We start from the raw sequence: 12066 nt of genomic DNA, 5'->3' as shown, positions 1-12066 counted from the left end.
CAAAATATAAAATATATGTTTAATCATGCTCATTTAAGGTAAAAAATTAACTAGCTGAGTAAAATGGGTATTCCTTAAAATTTTTCATGAATTTCGATGTTTCAAGAGATAGGCTTTTAATGTCTGTTGGTGGGCCGCTGAAAGGTTTCACATATGAATAATTTAATCCCTTCTGCATATGGCTGAATTTTTTTGGTAGCTGTGAAAGTCCTGTTCAGTTGGTTTTGATGAGAGACTGGTTTTTACTAATGAAACGTATGAGGGAGAAGACATGTCATTGAGAAAATCTGTAGTTTCTGGGACAGATTCCTGCAAGAGTGTCTCAGATGGATACCACTCATAATGCAGGTTTCTCTCATCCAAACAATATTAGCCAGTCTGGGTTATCAAGAGTAATTCAGTAATGCTTTATTGAGAATCTAAAAGTTTTCTTTCACATTTGTAGCTGTGACCTGCTACAGGTATGAGGTACCACAATGCCTACATGCCTAGAAGAACTGTGGCATCAGCATCAGGCCACCACTTCCTGCACTTTGTTGAATAAATCAGCTGCATGCACCACCACAGCCAATCAATAGGAGCTATAAGAATGAGGTCATGTGGTGGTTGCTGGCAGTGTCTTGGGGAGCAGAGGCCAGTCGAGTCTCTCTCAGAGATTCCAACATTCAGCCCATGCAGATGGACTCTCATTGTCTGCCCATCTCTGCTCTCCTGTACCGCTTCCTTCTAGTTCAAATGTGAACCACCTTCTGTCCCTCTTCCCATACCTATATTCATCTATTACCCAGACTGGTGGACGCCCTCACAGTCAGGCCTCGACAAGCCCTTATCTTACCCATATTTCCAGAATATAGTCAAAGCTTACTTAATCTTACTCTTTTATCTCGAAAATCTCTGTTCTGACACCCTACTCTCCCATTGTGACTAGGACATTACTTCTGACACCTGTACAATACATAGATATCCCCATTTGACTCTCCTGATTTAGATTTTCCTGGTTTTTCATAAATCATTTCGTGTGAGCCTTGGTATAATAGATGGTCTAGTTATACTCTGCCATTGTCCACCAGAGCTAATGATGTATCTCTAATGATACTGATATTGATATGCTATTGTGGGAGCATGCAGACGAATAGTTGCGTGTACACAGTACAGGGGCAGCAGCAAAGACTCTAGTGTGCACATAATCGTTTACTCTTTGCTTTGTGTTTGTTTTGTCTTAGATGTTCTATGTTAATGTCTGGCTCATTGCTTCAGAATAAAGTTGAGCATTAAGAATACAAACGAGTCTATCATTAATAGAATGGAGCTACATAGTGGTGACCCCAAAGTCAAAAGAACATGTACGGCAAGAGGCAGAGGAGAAGGACAGCGAAGGTATACTACAGCATACGCCAAACAGCAGTAGCTCTACAGCATGATCAGTACACCAGCAGGGTACGCTATACGGTCAGGTTTGGGGGTTATGGAATGACGTTCGACACCACGGAATGGATTCAGCGGAGCAGGACAGTGATATTACCAGGACAAAATCCATGGCCGGAACACGTATACAAGAGGAGGTGACAGAACTCCCTCCAAATATTGGAGGCATTTGCGTGGAATCGTGATGGAAAATGAATTTTCGAACACTACACTTCATTCCATTTGGGCAGCACAGCTTCTGTCTGCAGTAAGAGCAGCTGTGTCAGTGAATGATGGATACAATATACAAGCACTACTCCAACTCGCCGACAGGGTTCATGCGATGGTTGAGCCAACAAATTCTCTCAGTATAGCAAAGGTGGAGGTGACAACGGAAGAATATGAAGTGGCGGCGATTAATAAGCAGCAATACGCTATTACTGGTACACAACTTCAAAAACTCAAGGAGCAGCTAGATGGGCTGCAGAGGCAGATGGAGGCGTTGAGAGCTACCGGTTCGGAGGTCCTACCGGCACATAAGGACAGCGGAGATGCTGGGAAGAAGCAGTTGTGTTGGTATCATCGACGATTTGGGGAGCGAGCCTGAAAGTGCATTCTACCGTGCAGTCACGCTTGCCGCGTGAATAACATGGAGACTGTAAGTACAGATGTTTCTTTATTAATGGTATCTCCATGACTTTACGTTTGGCATGTGATGACTTTGTGTTAATATTTGATAGACACAGGGTCTGATGTCATTACGTGGCCAAAGGGGAAATGCACTTCCTCAGTGACAGCATATTGTTTTGCCTCAAGGCTGCAAATAAACAGCCCATAATGACGTATGGCAGTTGTGTCAAAGAAGTGAATTTGGGACCTAGTATTATTTGTCATTGGACTTTTGTCCTTGCATATGTGGCAGAGTGCATATTAGGAGCAGATTTTCTATATGCATTCGGTATTGCGGTGGACATTTGGTTATCACAGCTTAGAAGGGGCAAAGAGGTGGTGCTTGGTCATGTAGGAATAATCACAGAGAAGGTACATGGTTCGGTTGGAGTGACAGAAGTATGCCGACTTAGGGAACCGTCAGTGCAGCCGATAGCCTGGGTGGCCCATCATACAGTTCACCACATAAACACCGTGTCCAGGCCTCCAGTCTCCCTCAGCTGAAAAGGTTGGGCCCAGACAGATTTGCAGACACAAAAGCTGAGTTCGAAGAGATGTTGGAAATGGGAGTGATACGAAGATCTGATAGTGCATGGGCCTCGCCTTTACATTTAGTGCAGATGAAAGATGGAAGTTGGAGACCTTGTGGTGATTATAGGTTGCTGAATGCCTGTACGATACCTGATCGGTATCAAGTTCCCAACATTCACGACTTTACAAATAAATTGGCTGGAGCTGAATGTTCCAGCATAGTCGACTGTAAAAAAGCATACCACCAAATACCGGTGGCTGACAGTGACATACCGAAGACAGCAGTCACTACGCCTTTCGGTCTTTTCGAGTTTTTAAGCATGCCATTTGGTTTAAAAAACGCTGCACAGGCATGGCAACGTTTCATTGATGAGGTGCTGCGAGGGCTAGATTTCACTTTTGCCTATTTAGATGATATACTGGTGTTCTCAGCGACAGCAGCCCTTCACAAAGAGCACCTCTGGACAGTTTTCGAGAGGCTACGTACATATGGTGTAGTGGTGAATGATACCAAATGCAGTTTGCGTGAAGATCGGGTGACTTACCTGGGTCACACAGTCTCAGCAGCTGGCATCCGTCCTTTGGAGGAGAAGGTCGAGGTTATACAACAGATGCCTCGCCCGTTAGATTTGCAACAGTTGCGGAGGTTCCTAGGTGTTTTAAATTTTTACCGCAGACATCTGCCAGGGGCTGCGGCTTTACAAGTACCATTCAGGGAGGCTTTGGCCGGCACGAACACCAGGAAAAATCAGAAGCTACAATGGACAGCAAGCATGTAGCACGCGTTCGAGCGGATCGAAGAAAGCCTATAGCTCACCCAGAGAAAGATGGGAAGCTAGCTATTGTTGTTGATGCAAGTCAGGTGGCCTTGCATCAGTGGACTGCTAGTCACTGGCAGCCTTTAGGATTCTTCTCCAAGAAACTCACAGACCCACAGCGGAATTGGAGTGTGTATGATAGAGGGCTGCTGGCTGCTTACGAAGCCATAAGGTATTTCTGGCCTTGTGTGGAAGCCAGACCATTTACATTGTTTACAGATCACAAACCGCTCACTTTCGCATTCTGCAAGCGTACGGATACTGTGTCACATAAACAATTCCGGCAACTGGAATATATAAGCCAGTTCACTACTGATTTACGACATATTAATGGGGCAGAGAATATGGTGGCAGATTACTTCTCACGAGTTGCGGCAATAAAGTATTCAGTGAACTATGCTACAATGGTGAGAGAGCAGGAGGATGATTCACAACTGCAAGTTTTTCGGCAGAGCACTCTCACCGGGTTGAAGTTAAAAAAACTGTGTCCAGATGGTGAGACAATACAGTTATGGTGTGATACCTCACAGGGACGACCTAGACCTTTTGTGCCGGAGTGTTTGCACTGGGAAGTATTCGAAGGGTTACATGGTTTGGCTCATCCGGGACCCCGAGCGAGTGTAAAATTAATGACAGAGCATTTTGTGTGGCCAGGAATTAAGAGAGACTGTCGGAAGTGGGCGCAGACGTGTCTGGATTGTCAGCGTTGTAAAATGGGACATCAGAGCTAATGGTGTATCTCTAATGAAATTGATATTGATATGCTATTAAAAACTTCAAATTTTCCTTTTTCTCCAGTTTTGCAAGAAGTTTGTTATACAGGGTGTAAACAATGATGGTTTACAATGTACCACATTGTTGCAGAAGAAGTCAGGATGAACATTATTATACAGGGTACTTGTTGTCTGCCACATAGGGAAAGTACATCAGATTGGTCTACAAAAACCACCTAAATTTCATCGCGTGCGCTTCGCACTAGATTTTTCTGTTCTCGTGCTCTCCAAGCGCTAACAATTGCTGCCAGGGAAACAATGAATAAAGCATTTTTTTTAGAAAATTTATTGCAGTTTAATTTTGAACTGTAATAAATTTTTGTATGAAAGTGATCTTCAAATGTGGCCCCATAACCACCACCACACTCAACCACAACTGTTCAGGATTTTTAGTATGTGGTTCATGGCATTCCCTCCTTTCACTGTACAAAAATGTGAGACTACACAAATTGTTTCGTGTACACAACCTTTTTGGTGTTCATTGACTGGTCTTTATTATGTCACCAGCTTAATTGTGCACTTCTCTCTCTCTCTCTCTCTCTCTTTCTCTCTATCTGAACAGGCCACAGGAGGCCCAACAGTACCTACCAACTCCTGTCTCATCCTCAGCTAATAGACGTCACTGGATGTGGATATGGACGAGCATATGGCCAGCACATCAGTCTCCCTGCCATAGTGTGTTTTGTGACAGGCACCATTATTTCTCAGTCAAGTAGCTCCTCAGTTGACCTCACGAGGGCTAAGTATACCCCACTTTCCAACATCTTCCATTTCATCTTCACCTACTTCTTCTTCATTTTGTATAATATTTTCCATAAGTTTGTTTAGCTTATTGTCCTCAAGTCTGTTTAGCTTATGTGGACCCTCTATGTATTTCATCCAACTTTCTGCTTTCCCTTCTTTTCTTAGTACTGGCCTGTCTTCTTGATGTTCATACAGCTGCTTCTGTTTTTCCAAATATCTCTTTATTTTTCTTATAGATGGCATCTATCTTTCCCCTAGTCACAAATTTTTGTACACTCTTACACTGGTATTGTAGCCCTTCTTGCTTAGCGAGTTTGCATTTGTGTCAGACCCATTTTTTAGATGTCTTTGTTCTCTTTCAGTTGCTTCATTTGCTACATTTTTATGTTTTCTGCTTTTGCCAGTTACATTCAATGTCACCTGTGTTACCTAATGATATCTACTAGGCCTTTTATTCTCACATATGTGATCCTCTTCTGCCTTTACTATTTCATCTCCCAAAACTATCAATTGATCTTCTCTTGTATTGTTTTCCCCTCTTTCAATCTATAGTGCTTAATGCTCCCTCTGAAATTCTCATCAATCTCTTGTTCTTTCAACTTGTCCAAGTCCCATATCCTTAATTTCCTACTGTTTTGCAGTTTCTTCAGTTTTAATCTGTAGTTCAAAAATTATGCTCAGAGTCCACATCTGTCCCTATAAATATCTTACAGTTTAAACTCTGGTTTCATGATATCTGTCTTATCACTGTATAATCAGTTTGAAGCCTCATTGTCCCTGTATCACTTCCACATACACAACACGCTGTCACAATTTATAAACCAAGTGTCAGCGATGATTAAATAATACCCTGTGCAGAATTGTACCAGGTGGCTTCCTTTTTCATTTCTTATCCCAACATTTTCCTATTATTTCTCCTTCTCTTTCTTTTCCTATTGCTGAATTCGAGTAACTCATCACAATTAAACTTTATCTCCCTGAATAATCTGAATAATTTTCTTTATCTCATCATACATTCCTTCAATATCTTCTTTGTCTGTGGAGCTAGTGGGCATACAAACTCATAGTACTGTGGTGGGTGTTTGCTTCATGTCTATTTGGCTACAGTAATGTATTCACTTTTCTGTTCACAGTAGTTTACCCACATTACTATTTTCTTATTTATTACTCCTATTTGATTCTGTGTTTAAACCCTGTACAGATCTGACCAGAAGCCTGTTCTTCAGGCCATTGCATTTGACTAATTCCCACTATATCTAACTTCAATCGATTCATTCCCCTTTTTAAATTCTCAAACATATATGCCTATCTAGGATATCTAACATTCCATGCTACAATCAGTAAAATGCCAGTTTGGTTTCCCTGGTGAGGACATCCTCCAGATTCATGCTGATTTTTGTAGAGGAGGTTTTTGCTCTTCAGTACTCTCATAATGCATGAGCATAAAATGTGCTATAATTGTACAACATATAGACATCAGTGATATAGGCTTACAGTTATGTGCAGTCTTGAGAATGGAAGTGATCTTCAGTTTTTCCCAATTGCTTGGTACCCTTGGCTGCTCCAGGGATCTATGATAAATGTCTGATAAACAGGGAAATATTTCTTTCACATAATCTCTATAGAACCTCATAGTTATCTCATCTGCTCCAGATGCCATGCCTGTGGTGAGTGATCTTATTTCATTTATCTCAGTATCTGCCAATTCTTCATTCATGCAGTGTTTGAAAGATGGAAGACCGAATTCAGTATTTTGGCCATCTTCCTGTCATGTTTTGGTCCAGTATGGTCACCAAGTGATTTAATGGACAATTTTGATGCATTTACAGACTGAACATACAATCAAAATGTATTAGGATTTTAGTAAGATATGTTGGTAAAATCTTACATTCAAATTCAATGAATGCTTTTGCATTGCTCTCCTTATGTATGTTTTGGTTTATTCAGCATTTGTTTGTCATCTTTACTTCGACTTTTCTTAAATCTGTGACAATTTCCTTTTGCTTTCATAAAAAATTTCTAACGCAACTATTGAACCACAGTGGGTCTTTCCTATTCCTCACAACCCTCTGCGTGGCACATGCGGCTTAATGTATATGATAATTTTGAATTTTATCAATTTATATTCAACATCGTTATCCTTAGAGATGAACTTTGCAATTTTCTTCCTGTCACTGTTGCTGAGGAAAAATATTTTCATATCTTTCTTAACATTTTTAACTCACTGATGCCTTTCTCTACATTAACTGATCAAAATGTTTGGGTCTGTTAACTACTAGGTAGTCTAAAACATTATCCTTATGAGTTGGTTATATAACTGTATGCTCAAAGTAGCTTTTAGACAAGCCATTCAGAAGAATCTCAGACAAATCACTGTCTGTGGTGCCAGTTTTAATTGCAAGATTTCCTGTTCTGTAACTGGAAACACTCCTTTTTACAATAGCATGACAAGGAAACTTACTTGCAATATCAAGTACCTTTTTCTACTAGTAATCTGTAAAGATATTCTCAAGTTGATGTAAGAGGTGTACATCTGTTAGTGTTGTAACCTTCATTCATATCTTTTTCTCACATTAATTCAGTGGAATTAACTTATTGCTTCATGAGGTTTACTGTTTGCAATGAACACATATCCTATGGCTGTTATTCAGTCTTAAACATGTAATTAATTATTACAGTAAGATATTTATCAAATTCAATGTAGTTGTTGCTGCTGATGCCATTATTACTCCCCCCACAACTGATGAACATGACTGCAACATATGTATACATTTTGTTTTTGTTTGGGGACACATGCAACTGTGGAGTACATGAGCATGTAGTGTGCTGCACGCCACCTGAAAATGCTCCCTCCGCTTCCTTCACCACTGTCATCTGTCAGTCATAAAATCTGCGTGTTTTATATATTTTAGGTCTAATGATAATGATATTAACAGAATATTTAGAACAATAGTAAAATTCTACTCAGTCACAATGTTATTTTAGCCAAGCTATATTGTTATTACATTTTCAACATTGTGTTTGTTATAAATGGTATGGTATCAATACTAGATGATTCTAGCTAAATCATCATGAACATTTGGTCAGTATAATTTGTACCTGTATTTGTATTTCTTTACTTATCCTGTAAATTGTGATTAAATACATAGTTTGTACAAATGATATAGGGTAAGTCAGGTTTGATAAACTACATACAAGTTTATATGTATTGTGATTTACAGAACAACAGTCAATACAAATTAATACTGCTAACATAATTATTAAAACAACAAGATGATAGAAAGAATAGTATAATTAAGAATACTTATGTGATCAATTACACTGTACTTTCTTCGTGCTCCAAAAACACAGAAACAGAATAGAAGCAGTGGTCAAGCAATTACCCTTTTAGTTTCACTTTAAATTTAGGTAAATTTGGTATCTGTTTCAGAAAGGATGGCATGTGGTTATATAACATAAGCAAGTATGATACCCTCCTCCCTTACAAATGTTTGTGCTTACTGAATTGAAATGCATGTAGTGCTCCTGTCCGGTATCATGAGAGTGGAAATCAAAATTATGCTTGAAGATGTTTTCTTCTTTTAATATGTTTACCTTTATGAAGATTAGTACTACATTGTTGATATATATTCAAGGAAGGGGCAGTATACTGAGACTCTTTAAATACAGGTACATATGGAGTTCCCCCAAAAGATAATTCCATACATCAGTAGTGAATGGATACTGCCATAGTACATTGTGACCACTGATGCACGACTTATATTTTGTGAGAGTATTCTTACAGCATATATAAGTGTATTTAACTTTTGATTTACATTATTCACATGTGTCTCGAATTTCATGTTGTCCTGGATATATATACCAAAAAATTTTGTCACATTTGCACATGAGACAGTTTTTGCATCAATGTTAGAATTGACATTGCCAGGTGGAGCTTCTGTGAAGTATGAAAATTGACTGACACTACATACAAGTTTATATTTATTGTGATTTACAAAACAACAGTCAATACAAGTTGAATACTGCTAACATAATTATAAAAACAATAAGTTGATAGAAAGAGTATGGTAGTATAGTTAAGAATAATTATGCGATCAATTAAACTGTATTTTCTTGGTGCTCCAAAAACTCAGAAACAGAATAGAAGCAGTGGTCAAGAAATTACCCTTTTCATTTCACTGTAAATTTAAGTAAATTACATATCTGTTTCAGAAAGGATGGCATGTGGTTATATAATATAATACCAGTACGATACACTCCTCGCCGACAAATGTTAGTGCTTACTGAATTGACATGCAGGTAGTGCTTCTGTCTAGTATCATGAGAGTGGAAACCAAAATTATGCTTGAAGATGTTTTCTTCTTTTAATATGCTTACTTTTATGAAGATTAGTACATTATAGGTATACAAACAAGGAAGGGGCAGTGTACTGAGACTCTTTAAATATTGGTCTACATGAGTCTCTGTATTTAGCATGTGTTATTATTCTAACAGTCTTTTTTTGTAGCCTAAATGCTTTTCTGCTACATATGGAGTTCTCCCAAAAGATAATTCCATATGTCAGTAGTGAATGGACACTGTCATGGTACATTGTGACCACTGATGCACGCTTGTATTTTGTGAGAACATTCTTACAGCATATGTAAGTGTATTTAACTTTTGAATTACATTATTCATGTCTGTCTCCCATTTCAGGTTATCATGGATATATATATATATATATATATATATATATATATATATATATATATATATATATATATATATATATATATATATATATATATATATATATAACCTAAAAATTTTGTCTCATTCGCAGATGAGACAGTTTTTCCATCAATGTTGGAAACTGGAATTGCTGGGTGGAGCTTCTGTGAAGTGTGAAAATTGACTGACACAGTTTTTTTCAGAATTTATTATTAACTTATTTGCACTGAACCATTGTGTTAAATCTTGTATTACATCTGTATCTGTTTTTTGTAGGCTGTCTTCATCATATGACTTAATTAGGATATTACAGCTCTCCTTGCTATCATATATTGTGCAAGCCTCTTCATCTCTGAGTAACTACCGTAACATACATATGTCTGAATCTGCTTACTGTATTCATCTCTTGGTGTCTCTCTATGATTTTTTACCCCCTCCCCACACCTCTCCACCACGCTTCGTTCCAGTACTAAATTGGTGATCCCTCAATGCCTCAGAATGTGTCCTACCAACTGACCCCTTCTTTTAGTCAAGTTGTACCACAAATTTATCTTCTCCCAAATTCTGTTCAGTACCTCCTCAATAATTATGTGATATACTCATCTACTCTTCAGCATTCTTCTGTAGCACCACATTTCACTTCTATACATGACTACATTCCATACAAATACTTTCAGACAGGACTTCCGGACTCTTAAATCTGTACTCAATGTTAATGAATTTCTCTTCTCCAGAAATGCTTTTCTTGCCATTGCCACTCTACATTTTATATCCTCCCTACTTCAACCACCATCTGTTAATTTGCTTCCCAAATAGAAAAACTCATTTACTATCTTAAGTAATCTAATTCCCTGATTGAATTCAACTACATGCCGTTACCCTCATTTTGCTTTTGCTGATGTTCGGCTCTTATATCCTCCTTTCTAGATACTGTCCATTCCATTGAACTGCTCTTCCAAGTCCTTTGCTGTCTCGGATAGAATTACAATGTCATCGGCAAACCTCAAAGTTTTCATTTCTTCTCGCTGGACTTTAATTCCAAGTAAAAAAATTTCTTTTGTTTCCTTTACTGCTTGCTCAATATACAGATTGAATAACATTGGGGATAGGTTACAACCCTGTCTCACTCCCTTCTTGATGACTGCTTCCCTTTTGTACCCCTCAACTCTTATAACTGCTATCTGGTTTCTGTACCAATTGTAAATAGCTTTTCGCTCTCTGTATTTTACCACTGCAACCTTTAGAATTTGAAAGACAATATTCCAGACAACATTGTCAAAAGCTTTCTCTGTGTCTAAAAATGCTATAAACATAGGCTTGCCTTTCCTTAACCTATCTTCTATGAGAAGATGTATGGTCAGTATTGCATCACGTGTTCCTGCATTTCTCCAGAATCCAAACTGATCTTCCCTGAGGGTGGCTTCTACCAGTTTTTCCATTCTTCTGTAAGGGATTCATATTAGTGTTTGGCAGCCATGACTTATTAAACTGACGGTTCAACAATTTTCACATCTGGTTTGTTTTCTTTCTTTTTTTTTCAGCACTTGCTATCAGTAGCTCTAAAGCATTGTTGTCTACTCCCGAGCTTTGTTTTGACTTTCAAGTCTTTCAGTGCTTTGTCAAATTCTTCATGCAGTATTGCATCTCCCTTCTCATCTTCCTCTAGATCATCTTCCATTCTCATAATATTGCCCTCAAGTACAGGGTGGTTATAATTTTGAAAACGCTGTAGAAATAACACCACTGGTCAGAATGATGTCAAATTGCGACGGAATATTTTCAGAGAAAGGGGAAAAAGTATAGCAGAAGAAAAAAATAGTGCGAAAATTGATCAGTCGATGGCGCTGTATGTGTCAGAATACGTAAATGAAGACACTTACCATGCACACGACCCATTGAAGATGGTATGAACACACCGGGTGCACTGCTTTTCCTCCTTTTGTGTCTGCGGCGTTTGCCATGACTGTCTCAATGCAGGATCATACTCGGCTGGTAAAGCTGTATTACAAGAATGATGACTGTGCATACATAGCACTTCAGAAGTTTTGGACACTGAAGGGTTTGAAAAATGGCATTGGTCTGATGATTACCGTGGGTCTGGAGGAAATGATTAGGAAGTTCAAAGAGACAGGTTCTTTTGGTGTTCAACCTGGTAGAGGGAGGAAATGAATTGATTTGACATCAGTGGAAGCAGTGGCCACAGCAATGCAGGAGGAGATGAGTGGTGGTGTGCAAACGTGTAGTGCATGGAGAATTGCCCGAACATTGGACATACATGTGAGCACAGTGCATAAAATCCTACCAAACATCCTTCTTTGCTATCCATTCAAAATTACCCTTGTGCACAAGTTGCTTCCTGTTGACCTGCCAGCAAGAGAGATCTTTGCTTCAGAATTTCTTTCTCACATGGAAATGGA

General features: G+C 38.8%; 1 protein-coding gene across 1 annotated transcript in view; it reads left to right on the top strand.

Annotated features, from left to right (window-relative positions):
- Positions 1–12066, top strand: part of LOC126248856 (ATP-dependent DNA helicase Q5-like) — a 253160-nt gene that overhangs the window by 144577 nt on the left and 96517 nt on the right. The gene's annotated exons all lie outside the window — the stretch shown is intronic.

This window comes from Schistocerca nitens, chromosome 3 (assembly GCF_023898315.1).
Source record: "Schistocerca nitens isolate TAMUIC-IGC-003100 chromosome 3, iqSchNite1.1, whole genome shotgun sequence".
NCBI lineage: Eukaryota > Metazoa > Arthropoda > Insecta > Orthoptera > Acrididae > Schistocerca > Schistocerca nitens.
The sequence above is the reverse complement of the archived record's forward strand: the minus strand, read 5'-3'. Positions and strand labels throughout refer to the sequence as shown.